We start from the raw sequence: 18,631 nt of genomic DNA, 5'->3' as shown, positions 1-18,631 counted from the left end.
ACTAGGAGTAGTAGGCCTAGTACTAGTCTAGTAGTAGTAAATTTACCTTGCTAAGCTTGGTATTGCATCGCCTAGCAGAACCCGTAGATCAAAAGCTTTAATTTACTAAAACATATTATATAGTACTAACATTTAATAGAGCTCTAACGTTAGAGCTCTACACTACAGCCTTGTACAGGTAAACATTTAGCTGGTAGCCAACACGTAAAATACATAATTTACATTGATGCACGACGAGCCCTGTTTGTGGTGCTGCCGGTCGGTGCATGGTGGGGCCCATTTCACAATTTTCCCCAGCAAATTATTGATCCCAGAGCACTGCAGTGAATGATTACTTATAAAATTTGTAATAAAACCCAAATTTGACATTCTACGTTGCTCATAAATCAACTCAACATGTTCAAAGTAGGGTATGATGCCCATCTCGGTCCCAACACCAAGATGCACATATGGGACTGACTTAATCTGGGCGTCGTACAGATAAGTAAACTCACCTTTCACAGCTGTATTTCCACTGCTTAGCCTTGCATTTCTTCAACACTGCTTCATTTTCCCACTTTTCGTACCACTTTTTAGATCACCGGCAGTCTTGGGTCTTTCATCCATTATGAAACTGTCATGTACTTTCGACTGATAGCCATGGTTCTGTACAGCACTACAGACAACAGTGGTAGTGATCCATGACCTTGAAGAATTGCCATTGAACTATGTAGTGCAGTATCGCTGCATGTAATAGTACGTGTTGCATGTTCTCATTGGTCAGAGCACCCCTAGCTGGCGTGCTTTGACCAATCAGAGACCGGAATAGAGAAATTGGATATAGCGCCTTTTGGTTGAAAGCAAAAATGGATTTAGCGCCTTTTGGTTGAAAGCGTGAATTTCATGTTTGATTTTTTCCTGTTTCCTCAAACAATTTTGATAAAATTTTTTGTGCCTTATATGCACATGACAAAGATCTGTTCGAATCATGCGAAAGATGGAGTTCGATAAAAATTGGATTTAGCGCCTTTTGGAAGCAAGCTCTTCATATATATATATATATATATATATATATATATACAGTTAAACTCGCATATGTCGAATAATCGCGCAAGTCGATAATTTTAAAAAGTCCCGATTTTTCCCCATTGACTTACGTGTATTAATTCACTCATAAGTCGAATTTTTTAAGTCGAATACTCGCTTAAGTCGATGAAATTCCAAGAACACTTGCACGGAAAAACCATTGAATTCACTGTGCCTAAGTCGAATAAGATTTTATTGTGTAATAAATCACTGTCAAAATCACGAGACGCCAGTTTTTGTTTACATACAGTATATACCAAAAGAAACTGCGTAAATAAACATTAACGTTTCATTAACGCAAGCGGTTTCACCTGAATCGTTAGTAACGCAAACTAACGATCGGGAAAATTAACGTTTGTAGCAACGATGAGTAACGATCCCTAGCGCAAATTAACGATGTGTTCGTTAACATTAACGATAGGTAACGCAAGAACTCACGCGAGATTTTGGTTTTGTAACGAGACCTGGTGAAAGGACGACGTAGCCCCTGCCGAGTGTAGCGATCTATGCCTTATATTTAGCGGAGTCTTTTCGCGAATCGAATCACGATTTCGCGAATGGTTAATTTGCGACCGGGGTCACCAAAAACGCACGCCGGGCCACCAAAAAAGCCAAATGTTTGCCTTCAGTTTTGGAAATGAAGCGGTAACAATCGGTTCCATAAGATGCTGAATAAATGTCAGATGTTTGCTCTTTTAATTTTGGAAATGAATAACGGTAATATTCGATTCCGTATAATACTAAAATAAATGTCGGATGTTTGCTTATACTTTTGGAATGTCAGAGATTTGATTTTGCGTTCGGAAATGAATAAGGATTTTAAAAAAAGTATCCGGAAGATGCTGAAATAAATGTCGAATGTTTGCTTTGACGTTCGGATATGAAAAATAATGATATTCAACTCCATACAATGATAAAATAAATGCCGGATGTTTACTTTTACGTTCGAAAGTAAATAACAATTACATTCAGCTCCGGAAGATGCTAAAGTAAATGCCGAATTATCCCTTTGACGTTCGGAAATGAATAACAATAATAATCAACTTCGTACGATGATGAAATAAATGTCGGATGTTTACTTTTACGTTCGAAAGTAAATAACATTAACATTCAGCTCCGGAAGATGCTAAAGTAAATGTCGAATTATCCCTTTGACGTTCGGAAATGAATAACAATAATAATCAACTTCGTACGACGATGAGATAAATGTCGGGTGTTTGCTTTTACTTTCGAAAGTAAATAGCAATAAAATTCGGCTCCAGAAGATGCTAGAATAAATGTCAGATGATTGTTTTTACGTTCGGAAGTGAATAGCAGTAATATTCTTCTCCATACGATGCTAAATAACTGTCGGATGTTTGCTTTTAAATTTCGAAATGAATAACAGTAACATTTAGCTGCGTTTGATGGTAAAGTTAATGTTTGATATTTGCTTTAACGTTCGGAAATGAATAACAATAGTATTCAACTCCGTCCGATGATAAAATGAATGTCTTATGTTTGCTTTTATGTTCGAAAGTAAATAGCAATAACATTCAGCTCCGGAAGATGCTAAAATAAATGTTGAATGTTTGCTTTGGCGTTCGGAAATGAATAACTATGATAGTATTCAACTCAGTACGATGATGAAATAATTGCCGAAAGTTCGCTTTTACGTTCGAAAGTAAATAGCATGTAACATTCGACTCCTGAAGATGCCAAAATAAATGTCAGATGATTCATTTCACTTTCGGAAGTGGACAGCAGTAACATTCGGCTCCTTACGATCATAAAATAAATGTCGGGTGTTTGCTTTTGAATTTGGAGATCGAATAACGGTAATATTCTGCTCCGTACGATGCTAAAATAAGTAACAGACTGTTTCTTTTACATTTGGAAATGATTAACGGTATCAATCGGCTCATTTAGATGATGAAATAAAAAGCGGATGTTTGCTTTCACGTTCGGAAATGAATAAGGATGATATTCAGCTCCGTAAGATCCTAGAATGAATGTCGGTTGCTTGTTTTTACATTTGAAAATGATTAACGGCAACATTCGGCTCCGGAAGGTGTTAAAATACTTGTAAATGGTGGATGATTGCTTTTGCAATCAGAAATAAATAACGGTAACTTTCGGACCGAACGTAGGACCGATTTAATTTTGCTTGTTTTTTTTTTTTGTTTTGTTCGGGCCACCAAATAATAAAAATCAATCATTTTGGGGCCACCAAAATAAAAGTTATAGTGTGGAGCCCTGGCCTGCATCAATGTGGATAAAGTGTCTTGCTGAAGGGCAAATATCGGGCACACCGCTCCAGCTCTCGGCTCCAGAGTAGACAACATAGATGTACATTATACATATGTACGTGTGGTGTAACTTTAAGTCGATTTTTTCGACTTACGTACAAGTCGAAACTCGCCTAAGTCGATGTGTTTTGCTCAGTCCCGAGAAGATCGACTTATGCGAGTTTAACTGTATATATATGCATTGTACAAATAAGATGAAGATGAGAAGAGAAAAGGAGGGACCCACTAAAAAGCAAAGCTTGTACAATACGGGACCTTCTAACACGTATTCTAAAGTTATACTGCAGTCATGCATACGAAAACATGCTATGTAGATTAAAAAAATGCGTAAAATAATATGCGTAGGTAGGTGCTGGATTCTAGACAATCATTCAAAAGGGAAAAAAAAAAACATTCGAAATATGAATAGACCATGTGGGTGGAAAGTCAACTAGAATTAGTTGAAGTGGGAGTTGATACATTATCCTTTGCGGCAGCAATAATTGTGTATATGTGTGGGACTAAAAAATATGTTTTTATTCATTTTCTTAAAACTTGAAATCATCAGAGTGACTGCGATCAACTGTCTAAGAAATGACGATAAGGTTTATGGGAATGACCTTAATTTTGTCAGTAGGAAATTGTGTTTCAGGCTGTTGAAGGTGAGATTTTAAGAAGAAGGAGAAGGTTATGTAGGGAAGTTATGATTGAAGATATCTTTACTTAATAGTGTTGAATGTATTACGGAAATAGAGTTTGCTGAAATAATGGCCCCAATTACTTACGTATACAAAACTTGAATTCCCCTTGTTACAATAGGCCTAGGTGTGAGGAAACTATGAACTGAGTTTCAAATGATTAACTCCACGACGTATGACTGCATATGCGGGTGTAAAAATGTATATTATTATACATTCAGAAAAAAAAAGTAAGTAAACACTTTTTCGAGTTCAATTTCTTCGTAGAAGATTTTGATGAAAAGCAATGTACTGTATACCATATCAAAGGTAATTTATAAGTAGCTATAAAAATGTAGTAAGCCAATTTAAAGGAAAACTCATGAGTGAACACATTTGGTTTTGTCCTCTAAGGCACTAAAGTGAAAAATTGCAAAAATTGACATACCCCTTTCATTTGCAAATGCAATGATTAAAAAAAAAAACAGTGTTACCCAACGAGAGACATGAATGAAATAGCAAAAATAAGTTTACGTTCTCTTTTATCTCTTTATAAGATTTTTTTTAACGTTGCATATATTCTCATTTCATTTGAGTTTGGATTCAACAGAATGTTCTTTATTTTCCTCTATCATTTCAATTCTTAATTGATCTGTCGGGCTTGAAAGAAATAGAACTCAAAGATATGTGATTTTGCGACTGAATCCATGCTGAATGAATGACAACTTGATCATTTTTTTTTTGCAATTTTCACTTGCGTGCCTTGGAAGAGAAAAAACAAAGATGTTCAGTCATACGTAAGGTTTCACTTTTTATTGACTTACTAAAATGGCAGCCAATTAAATTACCTTTCATGGTACATAATACGTCAACATTCCGTCCAAATACTATGAGAATTACAAACTTGAAAAAATTGTTTACTTTCTTTTTTTGTTGAGTGTACATATTGTAACGAGCCAACCTCGCTACGGTCCTCTATTAGTAACTTTCTCGTATAAAAATGTCTTTTCTTACATTTCTTTCATCAGTTACGAAGCAGCGCCTTATTCTATCTCTTCACCTATTCTCTCACTCTATCTCCTTCCGCCTTTTGCTATGTCTACTTTCTTTTCTTCACTCTCCACCTCTTCTCTTCTCTCACTGCTTCAAAATGTAAGATGAATTGTAAAGCCGCGAGAAGTTTATGTTTTGGCTGTGAATTGTCATAGAAGTCATTAGAGTTGCTTTTGTCACGACAAGCATATAACTCATAGCATAACTGATCCGAGAATAGAAATATGAAATTTAGTCATTGGACGGTATTTCAATATCGAAGTTTGCGATATTCATGACCTAAAGTTGGCCTATCCTTAGCTGACTTTGTTTCGCTTGGATACGTGTTATAAGTATAGGAAACGGTTAATGCACATTGCATTCAGCAACTTCATACATTCTTTAAGGAATTGAAGAATGAAGGGAATACCCGTTTGTTATAAACTTACGGCCAGGAATATATTGGTAATTGAAGAATTTAGTATGTGTAGCGAATATTTCAGAGGTAACTTACCCCATGTTGACAGAAATATGAAGGAATATGGAGTTTGAAGACGATGCTAAGCCCTATACGAAGGATCCAAAACATTGCCGATAGATGCGCGTACCGCGTAGTGTTCATTCAGAGTTGTAGACCTTCCCTCGTTCGTTATCATCGATACTTTACCCATTTGTTTTAATTCATATCCAAAATTCCCTAAATTCATCATATCTGAGAAAAATAAGTTGCAATGACTGATATATGAACTAGCTTTTGGTGATAGAAGTAAATTTTATTATTCTTCGGAAGCTAACTCGCAAATTGATGCAAGTTTGAATGCGAGCTTTGGCTTCGCATCGCCGTGATGACGTAGCCACGTCAGCGTGTGATTTGGATCCTCCGTGTGTGAAAATTACTGCTATTTTGTCGATTCTGGTCAATACTAGAGAAATTTGGTTTATCTTATGTATCTGGTCATTTGGTAAATAACTCACAGTTTACTGTAACACGGATTCCATACAATGGAAAGTGATATTTGTCAAGATAATAAGATATTTGCGACGTCAATCTAGCACAAAATCTACGGAGTGTACAAGTTCAGCGCTTAGCGCTCACCATAGCTTCCTTCGCGTAGTGTCTCCCGCGCACGTCCGCATTAAGAGTGAAAACAGTGAACAGTGAAATCAACTCTCCTTTTCTCATGTTTATCGTCTAAGAATGTGTTATAACGGTAGAAAATGACAAGCCAAAAGAGTAAATGTGACCGTGCACCTCAAAACGAACATAAAGTTGCACACATTGATTTTGCGTGAGGACTGAAAATAAGTGAAATGGGTCAACCTAGCCGAACTTGACTTTTTCATATTTTCTGAAAGAACGGGTTTTCTTTTATATTATGCTAAAATTTGGTATCATAAAACGGGCAGGAAAGTGTGTTTTTTTAGCAGTTTATCTCGAACATTTTTGGTAGAATAGTGTGATTAGGTGTGTCTTTAGAATCCATTTTTCATTTCTGAAAAACCATGTCCACACTCTTCACTTTCAACTCTAGTAACTTTTGAAAGGATAATGCTACTGCTTTGAAAGTTAGCATTAATTATGGACAGAATGTGTTAATGAGGTATGCTTAATTTCAGTTTAATCTGATAATCCCTTCATTGTTGTTACTCTGGTGGTTTACTTCCTGTTTTTTGTCCCATTCATCGCACAGCCAGCACGGTTTGGTAAAGATTAAGCGCTTGAATAGACACTGTACTTCACAGCCTCTTTTCTCAGTTCACACTTTTCCTGAGTTTGTGCTTTCTTTCCAATATTTAGATAGGTTAGGAGAGTCCATTTGATTTGAGTTATACATAATTTTAAAGCTTAAAGTCTGCTCTTTCAGATTATTGTCTTAAAGGCACTCAGTCGTGGCGAGTGGTTTGTGCGGCTCGGAGACGAACGCAACACGCTGCCTCCCCCATTCTGTATCAAATGTAGTGACCCCGAATGAGAATAGCGCTGGCTCAATGGGTCAGCGAACAACGCGTAGGTCACGACAGCGCTCTCTGTGCTTATCTCCTAACCCAAAATGGCTGCCCGAGCGAGCCACGTGAGCTTCCGAATGGACGCACGCACTCAGTGCGCATGCGCATGAAGAGAGGCCAAAAGAGCCACGCGTTTTTTGGCCTCTCTCCTCCAATCACCGAAGCTCGCTGTGACAATATTTGTGTATGATGCGTACACACACATGCACACACACATACACACACGTTTTCTGGCCTCTCTCCTCCAATCACCGCAGCTCGCGGTGACAATGTTTGTGTATATGATGCGTACACACACGTACACACGCACACACACACACACGTGTCTCAGTGGCAGCACTGTCCCACACGTTTATGGATATACAATTGTAGCACCGAGAGTCTGGCATTGCGCAATTGCATGCACAAACTTCGGTCGTTCGGAGTTTACGTACCATTAGGGATGGCGATCGGCTGCCTTTAACTAAAAATTCATGTCTGGCGACTTTTTGTTTGTTTTGAGGTGCAGGGTCACATATAAGCAGGAGAAATTTTTAGATCGAGAGGAGACTCCCGGAGTCCTGCTCCAGATAACGAGCTACTCTCTGCTCACTCCTCAACACACTACTTTCTTTCTCCCTCCCCCCCCTCCCCTTATGTAGAGGAGACTCTTGGAGTTCTACTCCAAGTATCGAGCATCTGCTCACTCCTCTACATCTCAACTACACCCCCCCCCCCCTTATGTCCCCATGTAAAATTTCAACGTATATTTTGGGATCTTTCGGCAAATTCAAAAAGAGTTAGAGACATGCTTTGTATTAGTTTCATGAGATGTCATGTTAGGGATTCTGGCGAGTCAGAGAGGGGAAATAGAAGAAGTTATTCACACGTACGATCAAACGAAGTGTATGCATGGTTCGGTATTAGAATTTACGAATTGGCTCAGGCATGCATTAATAAATGAGTATGTAACAGTGGCGATTTTGAAATGTTGTAAAAGAAAGATTAAACTTGTCTTTCTTTGTTTCTGTAAACGACTCACTTGACTTAGTTTCTATTTTCACACACCACACAACACATACACACCTACTACTACTACTACTACACATCTACTACATACACACACACTCACACACACACACACACACACACACACTTCACATATATTCCTCTCCTTGAATATTCCATCCTCCCTCCTCGGTCATATACTTTGACCAAAGAACTCATCCTCACCGAGACTATTAGTTTCCGAAGGGTCGATTTACTCTGTATATGTTTTTACCGCTCGGACATTGGGGCTTAACATCTCGCCCAGGGAGTTGATCAATCTTTCTGGAAAACACACAACATCTACACTAATAACTCTCGGTCATATCATATTCTGTGGTAGTGGCGACAGTGCGCCCTCAACGACGACGATCAAACAATAACAACACCTAAAATGGCGATACACACAAAACAAACGACCTTAAAAAAGCCTAAAGCCCGCCACATATATATATATATATATATATATATATAATATATATATATATATATATATATATATATATATATATATATATATATTTATATATATATATCTGTTTGTACGTATTGAAATGTATACATTTATCCTTTAGCAGATCGTCCTCTTGAATAAGTTACAAAGACCAAACCCAACAGGGTCTGCTTCTTACAGCCAAATTCAGTTTAATTTCAACAAGTACCATGAGAAAGTTTAACATTACTGCAGTCTCTGTTTTATGTGGAACTTAATTTGACGAATGAATTATAAAGAGATATTTGAAAAAAAAAATAAACCAAAACACTCAAGTGATTTAATACGCATATCAATGCGTTCTGTAAAAAAAAAATAAAGAAAAACATCATTCAGAAACTGAATACAATAAATCATTGCACCTTCTCTTCCATGACAACTAGTTGGTACCATACAACAGACTCATAATTACACTTGTCTCAACAACTCGTTCCGGATGACAAAACAATTAACGATCCATCACACAAGAACATTACAATTTGATGTTTTCAATGTGATTTTCAATTAGTTATTTACAGTATTTCTTTCTTCGTTATATTATTTCAGCCATCTAACCTACTCTCGATAAGAATGTTGCAATTGACTATATGGCTACAGAAGTGTTGTTTTTTTAAAAGTAGTGATTATTACATATGAAACTACTTTATTCACTGACATATTCAGAGAAACATAAAATGTTTTGAATTATTTGTACAATGTAAATGTATACAAATACAAGTTCATAATGTAAGCAGTGCGTACTAAAATATCTGTAAAGTACACCGTTTGTAAGACGAGCAAAAATGAAGTGCACGGAATTAAAACTACGGAGATTTGAAATTCGACATTTGACCGGTGTCGTGGTCAAGTGATTCCACATCATCCTGATACATATGTAAATATACACGTATGAAAACATATATATATATATATATATATATATATATACATACATATATGTATATTATATATATGTAATATAGTATATATATAAATATATATATATTATATATATATAATATATCATATATATATATATATATATATATATATATACAATATAATATATATATATACATCAATTTCACTTCGTGTAGATATCAGACCCATCAAAATATAAGTACAGATTCCAAGCATGGTCAATGAGGATTCACTTTTGCAAGGAGAAAAAAAAAACAGCTCGTGAACATAAGTCTTAGATATTAAATATTCATCGTTCATCTCAAAACTAAGAAAGAGAGAGAGAGAGAGGGAGGGAGGCACTGCGACATGTTATCAGTCCACGTTCACATTTCTCTTTTATGCCATAACATTATGCAAACAACAGAGGGTTTTCGAAAATACCATTAATCTGTATTAAAATTTGAATACATAAAAGAAGCGACATTAATTCGAAATAAATATAATCTATATTCATAGACGAAAAAATCACAGAATTGTATTATGAAAAGTCAAGAATACAAAAAAGAATAATATTTTGCATTCCATATTCATTTCAAGTATTTATGTAAACATTCAAACTTCCAGTCAATTACATGATTGTTTGGTTCATTGCTATTAACGATAGACTTACGATTACAGAGGAAAGAAGACTAATTTTCATCTGCACGTAATATGTGTCAACACACACACACACACACATATATATGTAAGTATACATATACATACATACATTTTTTAAACACACTCACATCCATTCATTTACACAAAGAAAAACATTTTTACATCGAACCATTTTGCTTAGATAATAAAAGTGGTTGAGCACTGTTTCAATGTCTTACTGGTCGAAAGAAAAAAAAAATGTTGCTCTTCATATGTGACCCTGCACCACAAATCGAACAAAAAGTCGCCAGACATGGATTTTTAGTTAAAACTATAATATTCTGAAAGAGCAGAATTTAAGCTTTAAAATGATATATGATTTTTAAAAATCAAATGGACTCACCTTAACCTATCTAAATATGGAAAAGAAAGCACACACTCAGGAAAAGTGTGAACTGAGAAAAGAGACTCTGAAGTACAGCGTCTATTCAAGCGATTAATCTTTACCAAACCGTACTGGCTGTGGGATGAATGGGACAAAAATCAGGAAGTAATCCACCCGAGTAGCAACAATGAAGAGATTATCAGATTAAACTAAAATTAAGCATACCTCATTAATATATTCTGTCCATAATTAATGCCAACTATCAAAGCAGTAGCCCTATCCTTTCAAAAGTTATAAGAGTTGAAAGTGAAGAGTGTGTACAAGGTTTTTCAGAAATGAAAAAGAGACTCTAAAGACACAACTAATCTACCAAAAATGTTCGAGATAAACTACTAAAAAACACACTTTCCTGCCCGTTTTATGATACCAAATTTTAGCATAATGTAAAAGAAGACTTGCTCTTTCAGAAAATATGAAAGAGTCATGATCGGATAGGTTGACCCATTTCACTTATTTTCAGTCCTCACGCACAATCATGTGTGCGACTTTTTGTTCGTTTTGTGATGCACGGTCACATATTATACGAAAATTTTGATATTTCTTATTATATAGATTATATCTAAGTGTTCGTGTTTTTTTTTTGTATCGTTCTCCTCTGAACTAATATTGCCTTTGATTTCGTTAACAGTTCCTCTGCATAGCTCTCAAGCATATTTTGTGGGTATGCTAAATGACATGATTAACCGCATGACCCGTTGAGATTACAACCCACTGAATCATAAAGTGAAAATAAACAAAGGTTATGCAGTTTGTTACGGTTATTATTTCACCAATCATCATTTAACACACGGTAAATACAATGTAGCGTGCCACTTTTTTTTTTTTTTTTTTTTTAGTTCACTATACTGCAACTATCAACGGTAAGGATATATCATACTATTTTAGATATTCTACTGTACAAAACCTAGAAAACTGCCATGACCTATCATACCCATTCGTTCGCATGCAACTAAAGAATAGCAAAATGTTTTACCCTTCGACAAGTATTCCTTTCATGTTTAACATGATTTCCATATATACACTCTGACAATGAGAACATATCTGCACGCTGAATACGACGTACTGCTGTCCCTGACCCCAATCCTCCAAGATCTGTACTGGCCTCCTGTAAGGTATCGCATACTCTTTTTTTTTTTTGTATTGTAATATTATCCTGTATATTCAACTTTATTTTCATTTCCATTAAATAAACAGGGAAACTTATATACAATGCATTTACAGAACATATTTGTAATGATTTCAAAAACGTAAATTAACAAAATACAAGTGATCATGGGTAGCAACATTATTGAATTTTTAAGGTATATAATAGATGCACAGTACAAGGATGGGAATGGAAATGGAGGGTCCCAATAAAAAGCCAAACTTGTACCATATAGGACCCTCAGAAATACATAACAGAACGAACAATGACTCCATAAAACTACAAACAAATATATCGTCGGCGTTTTCACGAACTGACGCTATTTCGATTTTGGTCAAAATTTTCAAAATCGAGATATTGGTACCAAATGAAAGTGCTTTCAAAACTCTACCAAATCCCAAAATTTCAGATCACAAAATTAATTATTCTTAATTTTATCAAAGAAAGAAAAAAAAACGACGGTACTCGAAATATCGAGAAATTGAGAAAAAGGAGTTTCACGAACCGACGCACGAAAGATACGCCGGTTCGTGAAACCCGAATTGCTACGGTGAAGAGCAATGCGGGTTTTACGAACCGTCGCAGTTGCATTACTTTGAGCTTTGTTCAACTTACTGGCCTAGAATTAGGTTTTGGCCCTAATCCAGATCTCAGAGTGAGAACCAAACCTTCTGAAAGATGAATGACGGCCTAAGCCAGCCCACTGTCCACGAGTGAAGTGAATGGTAAGCTATAATCCTATTAAAATCATGCTCAAAATAACAGTTTCAGTTGGACTACCATAACCATTAATTGCGGTAGTGTGTAGTCCCATGTATTCAATCGCGCGATGCTTATGTTATGAAGCCTAGTCTGTAAACGCCATCCAATTTCAAATTAGATCCCAAATCATATTATTTATTGTTTCTTTTCAACTAATGTCGTTACTTCTGAGACTACTGAGTACTGTAGTCGTAACGTCTGTGTGCAAGACATGCAGATTGCAAGATTTCAAAGTCTCGAAGACACTAAAAGCCTTGACTTTTGAGTTGAAAATGAAATCATGAGATTGACAAAGTAGGCGTACTAAACAAAAAAATAAATAAAAAGTCTAACAGTAAAACTCAAAGGAAGAGTAAAGAATAAAGTTAGACATGTTAGACTTTTACTTTCAAGTCTAACTATTAAGTCTAAGTTAAGACTTGTAATACCAGTTACTAAAACTAAGATCAGCTGAAGTCTAAGACCAAGTCAAATTAACACAGTTCAGAGCCATACCGGTAGTCTAGCTCTAGATCTACATCTAGACTAGTGGTAATAGTAGGTAGAGTCCACCCATTTTTTCCCCCAATCTTTACTGGTCCATTCCTGAAAAAGTTACTGGTCAGTGTCCAACAGTGATTTTTCCTGGTCAGGGACCGTCGGACCAGTGCCAGTGTGCAGCGTTGGTGTAGATGTCATCTATGACAGTATGTGGTCTAGTGATACTACCTAAACACTACGAGTACTCTACAGGTTAGGTGGCTTTCCTGTACAGTGCAGTGTTAAAGTATACTTGTGAATTCAGCCCTAGTACCGTACTGTGTGTAGTGTATGTCTAACGTTAGTTCGAGTGGAGTACCTAAGCACAGCGGTGGGGCTTTTTTCCCCTAAAACTTGTGAATGTGGCCCAACCAAATGGCGTTTATGTATTTACGCTTGATTGATAGTGATACAGTGGCGCTGTCGATTTCCACAGCAGCCAAACATAATCTTTTGTCCTTTCTTCTTTCCTTTTTTCCCTTTGTTCTTTCACTCTTTTTATTCTTGGAATCGAAGGACTTCCTAAGAAATGTCCCTCGACTGATTTAACCAGGACTCTTGAGTCCTGGTAAACCTAACCTTACCGAGTAACCGTTAACGTTTGTTAGGCCTAACATAACAGTAACACTGACTTAGCCCTGTATTGACTTTGTCTTTGGCCGACTTACTGAGATGGCGAGTCTCACTCTTTAACGTTAGTCTAAACGTAGTCGCTAGATCTGTCAGTGTCAGTGTCACCGGTTATTGTATATGGTGCCATCTCTAACTTACTTTAACAAGTTGATGTTAGTTATCTATGTCAACTTACTGATTTAGTAATAGTGGTACTGTCATCCTGTTGGACATCGCCGAAATATCATCCGTGACGTGTTAATTTCGTGTCACAAAGACAAAAGTTGCCAAGATCTAATAGTATTAGATGTCTAGATTTAGATGTAGTCTAGATCTAAGTAATATGAAATCTGTGTAACTTAAAAGTGAAAGGTCTAGACTTCACTTAGTCTATAATTAGACCAGACATTCATGAGGCAAAGGCCTATTTAGTAGATCTATTCTTATTCTATTTTAATGTCAATTCCTGCTAACTCGCCATGTGTTATTCCTAAGGCCAAGGACTTCCGGGTTAGTGATTTTTTTTTTTGATAAATACCAAACAGCAGACGTGTTTCATTTGCATTCTTGCACAGACTTCATGAAAATATGTGCAGTATCAAAGAAATATGATGCACATGACAATGCCACTGTTTTATAGGTGAATGGTTAATACCTTTAAAAGCTGAATGATAATGTAGAGTCTAGGTCTAATTAAGATGATACAGTCTCTGATAAGAAACAGGTTTGATTGTCGTAGACTGTTTCCCAAATGCAGGTAGTAATATTCAGCTACTTCAATGCAATGCCTTGTTTACAAGTACATGTAGATTTATATTCATGTGAATGATAATTCAATTTCTACATGAGACTTACTAAGTGCTAGACATAAGATCTTGCATCATTAAAATGTGTAAATGACGAGACAATTTGAATATGGATCAAAGACGAACAGCAGTATACTTTGACATTCTTTGATCCTGCATAGGCCTACCATTTTGTTTTATGTTTAATATAAATAGAGCAAAATAATTTCAACTTCAGTTTTGTTGGCTGATTTTTTTTCTTCTCAAAATTAAAGCTGTATCTTGTACCATGATGTTTGATTTTAATCAAAAGTTCTTAATTTCTTTCTTTTCTTTCAGATGACTGGTGCCATGTAGTAGCGAAGAACTGGACTGTCTCAGAAAAGAAAAGAAAAAGTACAGGGTCGTGTACATCATCAACGGATGTGAATACAATGGTAATTAGAGTCTAGGTCTAATCAAGATGTTAAAGTCTCTGATAATAAAGAAATTTGATTGTCGTAGACTGTTTCCCAAATGCAGTTAGTAATATTCAGCTTTTTCAAAGCAATGCCTTATTTACAAGGACATGTAGATTTATTCATGTGAATGATAATTTAATTTCTACATGAGACTTACTAAGTGCTAGACATAAGATCTTGCATCATTAAAATATGTAAAAGGCGAGACAATTTGAATATGCATCAAAGACGAACAGCAGTATTTTTTGACATTCTTTGATCCTGTATACCATTTTGTTTTATGTTTAATATAAATAGAGCAAAATGATTTCAACTACAGCTTAGTTGGCTGATTTCTTTTTCTCAAAATGAAAGTTGTATCTTGTATCATGATGTTTGATTTTAATCGAAAGTTCTTAATTTCTGTCTTTTCTTTCACATGACTGATGCCATGCAGTAGCGAAGAGCTGGACTGTTTCAGAGAAGAAAAAAAGTACAGCATCGTGCTTATCATCAAGGAATGTGAATACAATGGCTTAGGAAAGAAGACAATCTACAGATAGGATAGAAGGGAGAACTTGGGATGAAGGGCGACAACATAAGGACGGTATATCTACATTAAAATGTGATTGTAAAGTGGAAACATGAAAGAAGATTCTAAGATTGAAGGTGAAAACATGCATTCCATTCTGTGATGTCGTAATTACAATTTTGCTACACTTTAATAACACTACTGAGAGACATTTATATCAAGGCAAGCTTCATGTGGATATGGAATGTTAGATTTTCTTTAAGTGTTCATTGGTATGTATTTCATGATAATAAATCTTGAAGGTTTTGTGTGGTAATCATAACCTTGTGATACATCTTGATAAATTTCTAAGTGCACATTGGCAATATTCAGATGATGCTGTAATCAGATGAAGTTAGATGGTTGAATAATCATTGCATAGTTGTAATAGTTATCGACTGAGGATTAACATGCCCTTCACTGATTTATTTTTCGTAAACGGTGATAATTGCGAGAGTCAATCTAAATTGTCGGGGGCATAACCAAATGTGTCACACTGTCAAAATGTGTATATCAGAAACTTTTCGCTCGCTGTACGAATTTTCACAGAAAACAGATTTATGAGAGTCACAAATGGTAGCTTAGATCCATTAACAAAAAGTTCCAGCTTCATCTTCAACCATGTTCATGATACATGTTCATCTACATTTTGCAAACATTCTGAATGTTGATTGAGACATGTTATACATGTATGTATTTTTATGAAATTAATGCAACAAATAATCAAATATGCATCTCTGCTAGATGATAATATTAATCCAGTTAATGACATGCCAAACTCACCTCAAACTGTAATTCATTCTATTCTCCTTTATTCTTTTATTTATTATTTTGTTGTCTTCAACCCACTTTGAATGTGTTACGTATGATTCTTATAAACATGGGAAATGCACTCCATATAACTGATAGGACTTATAACAAATTGACGTAATCATTCAACCATCACTAGACAGTTCTGTTATGAGATGTTCTTTATTTAACTAAAATTGTAAATTATGATACGTGTATGCTCCCATGCAAACTCACAACAAAATACAGAAATATGATTTCTTTTAATAATAATTCATTATGTCTCTAAATGTACAATTAAAGAAAGTGATTACAAAAAGGATGTCAAACATTGTATATTAAAATAATAGATTATTCATTTGTCTCCATCCGTAGTAACACATGCAACTGCAGTGTGCAGTTTGTGGGCTGCTGTGAAAAAAAAAAAAAATCACAGGCAGCCCAAGCGGGATTCGAACCCACGACCTCCGGATTACTAGACCAGCGCCATAACCACTAGACCACCGGGATGCCCTAGCACTACCTTTAGACATGAATGATTAAATATAGAAGGGCTTGGGGGCGCTTCGAAGTTAACTGCTCTTATTAAATATGCACATGTCATTTGCAACTCGACTAAAGATGATTAAACGCACTGAAATTCTTACTTTAAATAATATTCATAATCTGTTTTTTTTTCTTTAATAGCTTGGGATGTACACTTCATACACTGTATCGGTCTACATTTCGCCTACAATATGGAATTCTTTACTTCGAGACGTTTGTTTTTTACAAAAGAAAATTAAGAGTCCTTTAAAGGTGCTGTAAAACAGTGGCGTGTTTTTTTTTTTTTTTTTTTTTGGGGGGGGGGGGAGGGGAGTCAAATTAGCCTTGGCCCCTCTCCACCGTCCTTCCCCCCCCCCCCCCTTTGGCTGCATTTTTTTTTTTTTTTTAGTCATCACATGAAAATTCGTCTGCATCCACCCCGTAGTTTTGCCGATGACCTTTCTTTTTAATTATCTTAGCCACACACAATTTTGGCCGAATTTCCCCACCCCTCTTGTGAATTTGCTAGCACATGTGTTTATAGTACTGGTGGATTAAGGATTCGGAGGGGGGGGGGGTGTCGGCCAAAATTTCTCTTTTCTCATATGTAACAAGCCTACGGGGCGAAAGACTGATATTATGGGCTTTCTACACACATTTTTAGATGCTAATTATTGGTTAATATGAGCACGATCATTTATGTTGTGATTAATTTGTTTCCTTTTCATATATGTATAACTATTAGAGACTTAATTGGCTTGGCACTCCTTACATCGACCTATTTTAGACACCCATTTCCTTCTCTCTCTCTCTTGCTTTTTCTCTACTGTCCTGTGAATAGTGTAACTACATGTACATGCAGTACCTCTTCTCTTTTGTATGATATACATCAAGTTTCCATCTGAGCATAATGTGTGTTGCAGCACTCACAAGCTTCATGCATATGCAGCAACATCTTTTTATGTTCATATACATAATTATGCTTGATATATTAATTTGAGAATGTTATTCTTTCTTTTGTATATGTTCCGTCCGCACTCTATAGATGTAAATGTAAATTGTAAGATTTGGTGCGCGTGTTCGAACTGTGTTTCTCTTTTTGTGAACACACAAGAACTGATGTAATAATGAACTTGAATTACGCATATTCTTTAATATTGATTCCATATCCATTTGCCATTAGATATTTATTGATTTATGGAGCTCTTCCACAATTGTTATCCTTCCCATTGTCATTACTCATCTCTGAATAATTCAAATTTGATACTTTATTGAGAACCTATGTTTCAATATATTGCTGCAAAAGGCATAATAAAACATGACCATTGTTATATATTTAAAATGAAGCTTGAAATTCTGATAATTTTGATATTTATGTCTTTTTAGGAGTTTATCAGTTTCGAAGAGTGCATGCAGGATGAGTTTTATGTTTTTATATGATCAAGTGCAGCTATCAAAGAATCTGTTGAGCAGGAAAGAGAAAGATGGAAAATGAGGAATTATGAGTGAATTCGCATGCAAGCCAAATGACAATAATGACACCGATGAAAATTGTGACAAAGTAAAAGTCACAAATAATGTGGAATAATAAGAAATAAAGAAATTAATAGATTATTTCAGAGAAAGAAATAACAGAGTGCATGAGTATGAAAGATGAGTAAATGCAAGTAATCATTACTGACTGGCACATCTTTTTCCCTATATTTAGCGGTATCCTTCATCTTAGAACAAACATTCATAATTATTATGAAAGAAGTGAACTGAATTTGAATAAAAAATTATGTGAAAAATAAAGAAAGTAAGTTAAAAAAGTAAAAAAATAAAACAGTAAAAAGTAAAAAAAAAAATATGAAACACAGTATACCGAGTACATATTAATTACCAAATGATAAATGTCCACATGCAAAAGTGTTGAATAATATATCCACACAAAAAAGGAGGGGGGAGGGCA

General features: G+C 35.5%; 1 long non-coding RNA gene across 1 annotated transcript; it reads left to right on the top strand.

Moving 5' to 3' along the window:
* The first annotated feature begins 12,234 nt into the window (after positions 1 to 12,234).
* On the top strand, positions 12,235 to 15,935 carry LOC140226360 (uncharacterized). The gene is made up of 3 exons (XR_011900940.1): positions 12,235 to 12,402; positions 14,695 to 14,792; positions 15,253 to 15,935. It is a non-coding gene; the product is annotated as an uncharacterized lncRNA (long non-coding RNA).
* Positions 15,936 to 18,631: the final 2,696 nt, after the last annotated feature.

Source organism: Diadema setosum, chromosome 3 (assembly GCF_964275005.1).
Source record: "Diadema setosum chromosome 3, eeDiaSeto1, whole genome shotgun sequence".
NCBI lineage: Eukaryota > Metazoa > Echinodermata > Echinoidea > Diadematoida > Diadematidae > Diadema > Diadema setosum.
This window is presented reverse-complemented; position numbering and strand designations above follow the sequence as displayed.